This window comes from Apteryx rowi, unplaced genomic scaffold (genome assembly GCF_003343035.1).
Source record: "Apteryx rowi isolate R43461 unplaced genomic scaffold, aptRow1 scaffold_1933, whole genome shotgun sequence".
In the NCBI taxonomy this organism is placed as follows: Eukaryota; Metazoa; Chordata; class Aves; order Apterygiformes; family Apterygidae; genus Apteryx; species Apteryx rowi.
In genome coordinates, this window is record NW_020448234.1 from 3014 (window position 1) to 12202 (window position 9189).

Below are 9189 nucleotides of genomic sequence, written 5' to 3' on the forward strand. Positions count from 1 at the left end.
TCTGGTTGTTCCGCAACACTTGTGAAAGGGCATATCTCACTGTGAAGAAGCAAAGCACAGTGTGTTTTTCAGGAGGAGAATGGAAAGGCTTGAAAACCCAGGGGTTTAGCAGGGATGTCACTGAGGTCAAGATTTAAAACAGCCATTCAAGGCCATCTCCTAGACCAGCCTAGAGATGCTGCTGAGCAAAGGCAAGAGGTGAAGCCACACAGATTTTTATGCCAGGTGTATCTTTCACAAGGACTGTGACATCTCAAGCAGGAAAACGTTGCTGCAACAAGCTGGAGTCTCAAGGAACATGTCCCAGGGACATCGTGAAGTCAATGTGACCCTCCAAGCCTACTGCAAATGAGAAAATGCCCTCCAACCTCAAAGAGCTATGGGACATTTCCTAGAATGAGGCTTCCTCTTTCCAGCCATTGGTACTACTTACAGCTGCCTTCACAAGGGCTGACCTTGGCAGGTAACAAAGACATTTCTTCTGATTTCTTTCCAAACCAGGGGCTGGTTCATGCAGTCTCTTTCAGTCACACGGCAGATAGGGTTTTCCCCAAACACACCTTGAAGTCCTAAATGTGGAACCTGACTTGAAAACCAGGGGAAGCCAGAGGAATGAGTACAGCTGAAGCTGAGTGTTTCCTCCAGTGGTCACCAGTGACCTTTACATCAGAGACTGTAATGTCATAACTGGGCAGCCAGGCACAAACATCGGGCTGGGCAACACAGGCAGGCCCCCTTGCAGACCAACAGGCAACAGGCTCACCTTTGCTCTAGTAGATGGGGTGACCTGAGGAACTGGTCTAGAGCAGTTTCCTAAAAGAGCACAGACATCTGCTTTGCTGTCTCACCCAAGGCTGGAGTTTGTCATTTCTGCTGAATTTCATGAACTCTGTGCACCTGCAGCCCAGCCATCAGCTCTCCAGGGTGTTCCTTTGCTTTTGTCTAGTCAGGTTCTTTCAGCATCAAAGCTTTTAATTACTGCTAAGGGACATATGCCTCCAGTCACACTCTTGCAGTGCCCACATCCCAACCTCCATGCGTGTACTGCCCCCCAGGCCCCTCCCCTCTCGTGTGCCCCATGCCTCCCCACAATGCCCTTCAATGTCCCCTGACTATGGCTGGCTGGCCAGCCATTCTTTGCCTCAAGATCAAGCCAAATCACTTTGGGGCTGCAACTGCAGGGCCACATGCTGCATGAGCCTGTGGTAGGGCCTCCAGCTCTCTCTCAAAGGAGGTGGAAATTGTCCCAGCAGTTTCAGTGCTATCAGAAGGAGGCTGCTAGGGAGGCACTGAGAGAGTGAACAGAGTCTTTGCTCCCTCTGGAAACCAGACTTACTAGAGAGATGAGGAAGTTTCAGTTTTAAAATTGCTACAGAAGCCACTGACCTTCCCTTCTGAGTGAGACTGTGCATGGCAGCACCCTCTGCTTTCATAAACTTGTGAGGCTGGGGAAGAAAAGAAAAGGTTAACTCCCTTTCTTTTCCAAACCAGATTTTACCTTCAAACGCCTTGTCTTCTATGGCATACCCAAATTTAAATGTGCTTTCATGAAAGGAAAAGACTGATGGAGTCCCAGTGGGCTACCGTTTCCATCCCAAGTGAACTAACTCCCTTCAGTTGAGGAAACAGAGACAACAACATAATTTTTAACATTAGCATGCCAACAGACGCCTTACTGGAAGCATTTGTTGACAGAAAATGCCCTCAGGAAACATCTGAACCTGCTGCTGAATATCGTGAAGTTCAGGGAGGCAGGTTCCAGCTCCAAACCAGCAAAGAACCTGAGGCTGGAGATGGCTATGCTGGCCTCCGCCACTTAGAGAAGGAAGGATTGCTTTTTGTGGCCATTCTGCTGGTGGAGGCAGCCCATGCTTATGCCATGTCGCAGTTCACACAGCTCTCCCCTGGCAATGCTGGCCAAAGTTCTCCTTGCAGTGTCTGGACTGGAGAGGAGGGACTGGCCTGAAAAAGTCCCCTGGCCTTCCAACTCCAGGTTGAATTGCTAAGAGACTTTCCTCTGGACATTTTGTGAGGGGTAGGCTGCAGGGACTGTTTCGGCAGCCGGCTAGGGTGTGTAGGTTGCGATGGGGACTTAGCCCCCAGGAACAACTCTCAGGATTAAAGAGGAAAGCCACTGGTCATAGTGGTAAATGCAAGCTGAAGTAAGAAGGCTGAGAGGCCAAACTTTGCCTACGGCTTTTGTGTAGTGCTCATCACCAAGGCAGAGGCTAAAGAGCACTGACCATACTAGAAGGCAGCAGCAAAAGCCAGCATTTTCACTGCCAAAGACAGGAGGTACTTCTTTTCATTTGTTACCCTATTTCCCAGTTGTGCTGACCTAATTCCTGTTACCATATGAGATGCCATCAGGCGAGAAGCAATAGCAGGGGGAGTATGCACTTGTGTGTGTGTGTGTGTGGAGTAGGGGAGGCCAGCTCTCAAAAGAGAAAGCAAGCAGGCATTCCATGGGCCAGCTTTTGGATGTGAAGGGCAGCTGGCATCTGCTCCAGATCCAGCACAAGCCTCCCCTATGTCCCTCTTTCTCAGCCCCCTAAGGGAGAACACAGTCAGGGCAGAACTCTCCCATTGACACCAGTGCTACTACCCAACTCAGTTTCAGTTTTCATCTCCAAAGTATCAAAAGACTTTAAAAATGATCTGCCAAATCTTAGCCCCCACCTCTACCCTCTGCAAATGCTCTCAGTCTCATGGAAGCATCCTTTCTGCTGCAGACTGTTGGGTTACATGAGAAAAGGCTCTTCACAAACACAAAGGAGCCCAAAGGAGCAAGGGCAGGTGGGAGGACCCGAGTAATACCCTGACACAGCTCCTCCCAGGCCCATTACAGGGGAGCAATCAGTTCATGAAGCATGTCACTCACTGTGTGATCACAAGTGAATATCAAGCAGGACTAGCTGATGAGCAGATGAAGTGACTTGGGTGCCAGGTATATGTGTGTCTCTAAGGGTAAAGCACCTGGAGGAGCTGGTACCAGAGGGACCTGGGGGTCCCAGCAAATTGCTGAAGAAACTATAAGGTCTTGAGGTCAACTGAGAGACCCGCTGTTACCAAAAGGCCCAGACAAGAAAGAGTCTCAAAAGGGGGGGGGGGGGATGAGGGAACTGTTACCAGCTCGGACAAGAAGGAGTCTCAACAGGAGCCTCAGACAAACATACCCAAGGACACAGGTGCAGCTGGGACTGATACATCCTGAGAAAGTACAGATAAACCAGCAGAAGCCAGTTGGAGCCAAGATTAGGACCAAGACAGCTTTTCTCAAGCAAGGAAGCAGGCCAAGTTGAGACCATGTATGGAAAAGCAGAGCAAAGTTCATGGCAAGACGCTGAGTGACACCTCTTCTGACACCACTAGGGACCACCAGAGACCCCCACAGAAGACCCCCCAGAGACTCAGACCGCATGAGTAATGATTATGTAAATGTAGTAATTAGTTCTAGGAAATAGAATGAATATGTATAATTCCTGGAAATTTAATGCATATGCATATGATAGAGCAATATAAACTTTAGATGATACGACACACGATGTGCACATTGGGTGGAGCTATCCCCCATGTACCCGGTGCTGTAATAAAGAGAATGCCTGCTTCTTAATGCTACATTGGTGTTAAGGATTTTTTCTCACAATTTCGGTGACACCGCTGATGTGTTTGTGTGTGTATTTGTGTGTCTCTGTGCAGGAGAATACTGGGGACAAGAGGATGCACGGGTCAGCGCTAGGGAGACTTGTGTGTCTAAGCTCAGCTACTGTGGGATCCACAGCATGTGGCTGTGGGTGTTCATGGTGGTGTGTGTTTGGGCGGGGGGGGGGGTGTGTGTGTGTACCAGCAACAAGAGTGGTGCCTTGGCTCCAGTCTCCAGGTGCCAGCAACTGGTAAGAGTGAGGATGCAAGACCAGCTACTGGGGAGACAGAGTGTCTAAGCTCAGCTGCTGGTGGGATCCACATTGCAAATATGTATATATTTCCCATGAACAGACCTTCATCCTGACCAGCCAGATAGGGGAACACTGTGAGGTCATCTCTGCTGTTTGTGTCCGTGTACATGCCTGAGTGTGCAGGTCTGTGCTGGTCTGTGGCCCAGCCATGTGCCCATGCATCCACACACTGCCTATAGGAGGGATCCTCTCTCACACGGAGAAGCAAGCACGCATTGTACAAACACCCACTAGGAAAGGCCATTGGTAATGGTAGCCCCTGCTGTGCATACAGATGTGGTGCAAAGGAGACAACCTTGCCTAAGAAAAAAAAAAGGCTTATTGTACTTCATCACCTTCTCCAGATCCTTTTCCCCTGGACAGCAGAGCTGACAGCAGCGTCACTGTCCAAATTCTCCTCTATGCTGATAGCTCCCACAAGGAAAGAGGAAAACACTGAACTGCCTATATTGCCCCGAGAGTCCATATTCAGCAAAGCCCTTCCCTGACACCTGACACACTCCTGAGCCCAGAGTCAACCCATCCTCAAGGGATACCCCACATCCAGGCCTTTTGGAGTCGCTAGCTGAGTGGGTGTTTTTGAGGGAAGAAGGGGCTGAGGTATGGGTATGATGAAGAGGTGGGGAAGGATACTTTCAGCTAAGACTGGAACCCTGGACAGCCTAGGGGTGTTTTCCCTGGGCTTCACGCATCCCAGCAATTGGCACATGGCCATTTTCAATAAAAAGCCACAAGCCAGAAGTCTTTACCTTACCCAAAGAAGACTTACCTTTTCTTGTCTGTACTTTCCTTTGTTTGTTTGTTTTTTGTTTTTGCTACCTTCAAAAGAGTAACATGGGTGAAATCTAATAGCAAAAGCAAAGAGCCAGGTCATTGAAATTTAACCACAGGACCTGTTTCCTTCCCTGAATTTTCTGTCTTGTTTCAACATTTACAACCTCTTTGCAATAAATAGTGTGATCTGCTGTTTAGCCACACATTATGCTTAGCTGAAACAAATATGGCTAATGTCCAGGCAATGACCATGAGTACACACACCAAAGGTGCAGCACAAGAAGAACCGGGGACCATGTCTGTGGGCCATGGGATGGCACCAAGCTGTCAAGGGCCCTGCCCGTTCCTGTGCTGCAGTACTCTGCAGCTCCTGACTCCTCCTCCCTCATAGGAAGCCCTGCCCTTTCTGCTCCTTGACAGAATGGAGGCTGACACCACACAGGGCCCCGTGAGTGACAGATGTGCCTCTTATCCATCCCCAGAGCAGAGCCTGTCATCACTAACTCTACTGGAGGTGGAGGCTGTGGCTGCCTGTCTCTCCAGGGAATGGTGGGGGGGGGGAGGAGGCTGCTTCTGCTGAAGGAGGTCTTCGTGTCCACATCTGGCAAAGAAACTAGAGGAGGCTGGAAATGGAAATGGCTTGTGCCTGTTTCAAGCACCAGTGGACAGACTGGTCGCACCAGATTGCCAAAACAAACATTGCTGCGCTCAAGATGGCAGAGGATGCACTTGGCCATTTGGTTAGAGACGATCCGCTGGAGGCGCAGATTCTTCTGCACAGGCACACCTGCAACTGAACACAGAGCTCCCCCTTCTGCTTGAAAGAACCCTCGTCTTCCCAACTGCCCACAACCACACCCTTCAAAAGGGAAAGAGGTAAAGTCCTTAAACATTTCCATTCACGTGCCAAGCTGAGGCAGCCCGCATATCAAAGCTGAGTAGCCACCATGACAGCAATCCAGCCCATAGGAAGAGGGGGAGCGGATAGTGGCTTAGCTCATTCCCCAAGGAAAGTTGGGGAACATTCCCAATATTTGCAGCTGAAGACACTGCTGGCGCTAGTCAGGCCACACCAGAGCCTGTTTCTGCTGCCCTAGGGCCCCGGCGATGACTGCGGGTTCAGGACGAGGAAGAGCAGGGCAGAGAGCAAGGCAGGTCCCTCCAAGGGAGAAAGGGCAGGCGGTCGCTCCTGAGTGTCTCCATGGGCACGTCCTTAGAGGACGTGACGGGGGCTTCATGCTTCGTCAGACCGGGGGTCTGGCCTCTGCCTGGGAAGTGCAGAACCGAGGCGTGGGAGGGCGACCAAAGAGATTCCTGCGCCCTTCCCTGAAAGGGACCCCCACCCAAATCGACCTGTTCTCCTCGGCAAGTTCATCTCGGGGGCCAAAAGCCTGGATGGCCCGCTTTTTAGGAGTGGCTCGGAGCAGCGAGCCAAAAGCTCACAGATGGTCTTCCTGGGCCATGGATGGAGTGGCCCATTCAAGGCATTTTAATTACAAAGGGGCTTTGGATCAGCCTCGCGGAGCACCTGGGAGCCCTCGTAATGTGGAAGCGTGGGGAAAACCCTCGAACTCCAAGGAAATGTGAGTCGGCCTGCCGTTGACTTCAGTGGAGATGGTGTCCTGGCCTCAGGCGTGCCAGCGATACCAGAGCTTTTGGCCTCGCTCCTCCACAGCTGCCGCTTTCCGGAGGGACATTTCCTGAAACAGCTGGTGCCACTATGCAATCTCATGCTCCTGCCTTTAAAGCCATTGCCTTTCAGCTGCTCGTCCAGGGCCCGTGTGACTCAGCGCAGCCCAAACTATTTCAGGTTGGAAGGGATCTCTGGAGATTCTCTGGGCCAATGTCCCGTTCCAACCAGGCCAAACTTCTCAGCGACATCGGCAGGCTCAGGGCCTTGTCCGGCCAGCTTCTGAACACCGCAATGAAGGGAGATGCCACTCTCCTGTGCTCAGCCTCTTCCAGGGCTGCGCCGAGCTCCCCGCGACTTGTTTTTCCCAAGAGACAGCTGGCATCTCCCTTGTTGCACCTTGCAACTGTGCCCCTTGCTGTTTTCCTGTGCAGCTCTGAGGAGAGCTTGGCTCTGCCTTTTCCATAACCCGCTGTAGCTGGTGGGAGACAGCAGTTTGATCCCCTCCTCCCCACCATGCCTTCACCCCTCCGGGCTCCACAAACACAATGCCAGTCCCAACACAGGTCAAGCTTTGCCTTTCCTACCACCATTGTGGTACGCCTGGGCAATGAGGCTCTACCTGTGCTTTCTCGCCTGTCGCTGTTTTCACCTCCCGTGCCCTTCCTGTCCGCTGTGGAGCTCCCTCCGGAGTTCCCTGTTAAGTCAAGCCCGACACGTGGAATGTCTGCTCATTTCCCTGAGTAGCGGGATGGACTGTGCTCCTGCTTGGGGGAGGTGGTCCTTAAAGACCTGCCAGCTCTCTCCGGCTCCTTGGCCTGTCAGAGCTGCTTCCCATGAGATCCCGCCTACCAGCTCCCTGAACGCACTGACGTCTGCTCGCCTGAAGCCCAAGCTCCATACTCTCTTACTTGCCTTCCTCTCTCCCCTCAGGCTCTTGAATTTCACGATTGCATGGTCACGCCAGCCAAAACTGCCACTGTCGCTGGGCAAGCCTTCCTTGTTCATGAGGACCAGGTGCAGCCTCAGCTCTCTTTGGCCCGTGCAGGGGGTGTGCTAAGAAGTTATCCCTGGCTGCCTCGGCAAGCCCCCAGGTTTACCTGAGTCCCAACGTGTCGCCCTCGTGGCAGAGGCTGGGGACCTGGAAGCCCCCATGAGGAAAGGGAGTCTGTGAGCTGGAAACCACCTTGGGCTGCTAGAGAACAAGCTGTCCGCTTCTCATCATGAGTGGGTTGTCTGTACCAAAGTCCCACCACAGGGTGCCTTCCCTCTGCACTGAGGGGCAGGGGGACATGGGCTCGCAGGGCAGAAACGCAGGAGGGTCAGAGGCCTCGAGCCAGCGATGGCTGGAAGATCAGGGCCCAGCCCGCATCAGCCACAGGGGCCCCCGTGCCGGGCAGGAATATGGCAAAACTGCAGCAAAGCCAGGAACCGTGGAGCCTGTTTGGGGATTGTGGGACGGGGCCTGGCTGCGAAGGGCCCTGCCCCTGCCTGGGCTGCGCTCGCCAGTGGCTCCCGGCAGGGAAGCCGTGGCTTCCGTGCAGGCTGAGGTAGGTGGTAGAGCCTGTTGCTGAGGGCAGGAAAAAGAGGGCCAGTGTGCGGGCTGGCTGTTTGTGTCTGTGGCTGCTGGCTTCATGTCCCATGCACACACCAGGGTGGGGAGCAGCCAGGAAGAGGAGGCAAAAAGCAAAAGCAAGAGGGAGAAGGCTGGGCATGCAGCTGTGACCATGGGGAGTCCAGTGGCAGCATGCATGCTGTGGGGGTGTAGCTCAGTGGGAGAGCATTTGACTGCAGATCAAGAGGTCCCTGGTTCAACTCCAGGTGCCCCCTCCACTGCTGCTTTTCTTCTTGGAGCTTCTCCTTTGCCTTGGACTGCTTCCCCATCCCTCAGTGGGAGGGCTGCAGGGGCCAGCCCAGCATGGGCCTGTCGCAGCTTCTCTGTCTCCGGGCTCTCTTCTCTCCTCATGACACCCTTGGGGGTTCCCCTTTCCTTAAGATGCGCACCTCCCAGCGAGGCCAAGAGCAGCCCTTCCTCCTTCCCAGGGGCTGTGCTACCACTGCTCTGCTGGGAGCTGGAGGGCACCAGCTGAGAGAAACCCACCGGGAAAGCTCCCCGCCCTTGTCTAGCACACAGGTCAGGGTCTGTGACACTGTGTCCTGCTTCCACCTCTTCCCATAAAGAGGAGCAGACCGGCTAAATCCGCCCTTCGTCTTCTCATCCTTAAGCACCTGGCAAAGAAGTGTCGTGCCTGAAAGGACTGTGGGAAGTTGCGGGGGGGAAGCCAGCAGAGCCCTAGAGGGAGGGTGGGTGTTTTGCTGTGTGACGGGACTTGACGTGCAGCTGTGCAGCTGTGCAGCGTGCAGCATGCAGCTGTGCGTACGTGCAGGGCTGGGCTGGAGCCTGGTCTTTCCAGGCAGCCCAAAAGGGGATGGTGCCCCGTAGTTGGCAGGATTCGAACCTGCGCGGGGAAACCCCAATGGATTTCTAGTCCATCGCCTTCACCACTCGGCCACAACTACCTGCCACAAAGGCCTCTGCAGCAGTGAGCACGTGCCCCGTGCTGCGACGTCTGGCTCCCTGGGAGTTTCAGGGCCAGGCTGCGCTGGCGGATGTCCTTTCCGCTCTTTGGACACGGCGCAGCTGGGCACCAGAGGCACCTGCAGCCAGGGTCTGAGAGGCCTTGAGGGGCATACTGCCAGGGCTATGGCTGCAGCTCCTGGTGCCTGGTCCTCAGGCTGGCCTCTGGCATATGCCGATGCTGGAGGATGGCTTCACTCTCCCTCTGGCGTCTCCATGGCGCGAGGGGAGAAAAGGAAAGGAGCAGTGTG

At 53.7% G+C, this 9189-nt stretch overlaps 2 non-coding genes across 2 annotated transcripts; one reads left to right on the forward strand and one right to left on the reverse strand.

Moving 5' to 3' along the window:
• The first annotated feature begins 8118 nt into the window (after nt 1–8118).
• Nucleotides 8119–8190, forward strand: TRNAC-GCA. Its single transcript has one exon. It is a non-coding gene; the product is annotated as a tRNA-Cys (tRNA).
• Nucleotides 8191–8798: 608 nt separating this feature from the next.
• TRNAS-AGA lies at nt 8799–8880 on the reverse strand. The gene has a single exon. It is a non-coding gene; the product is annotated as a tRNA-Ser (tRNA).
• Between the last annotated feature and the right edge of the window lie 309 nt (nt 8881–9189).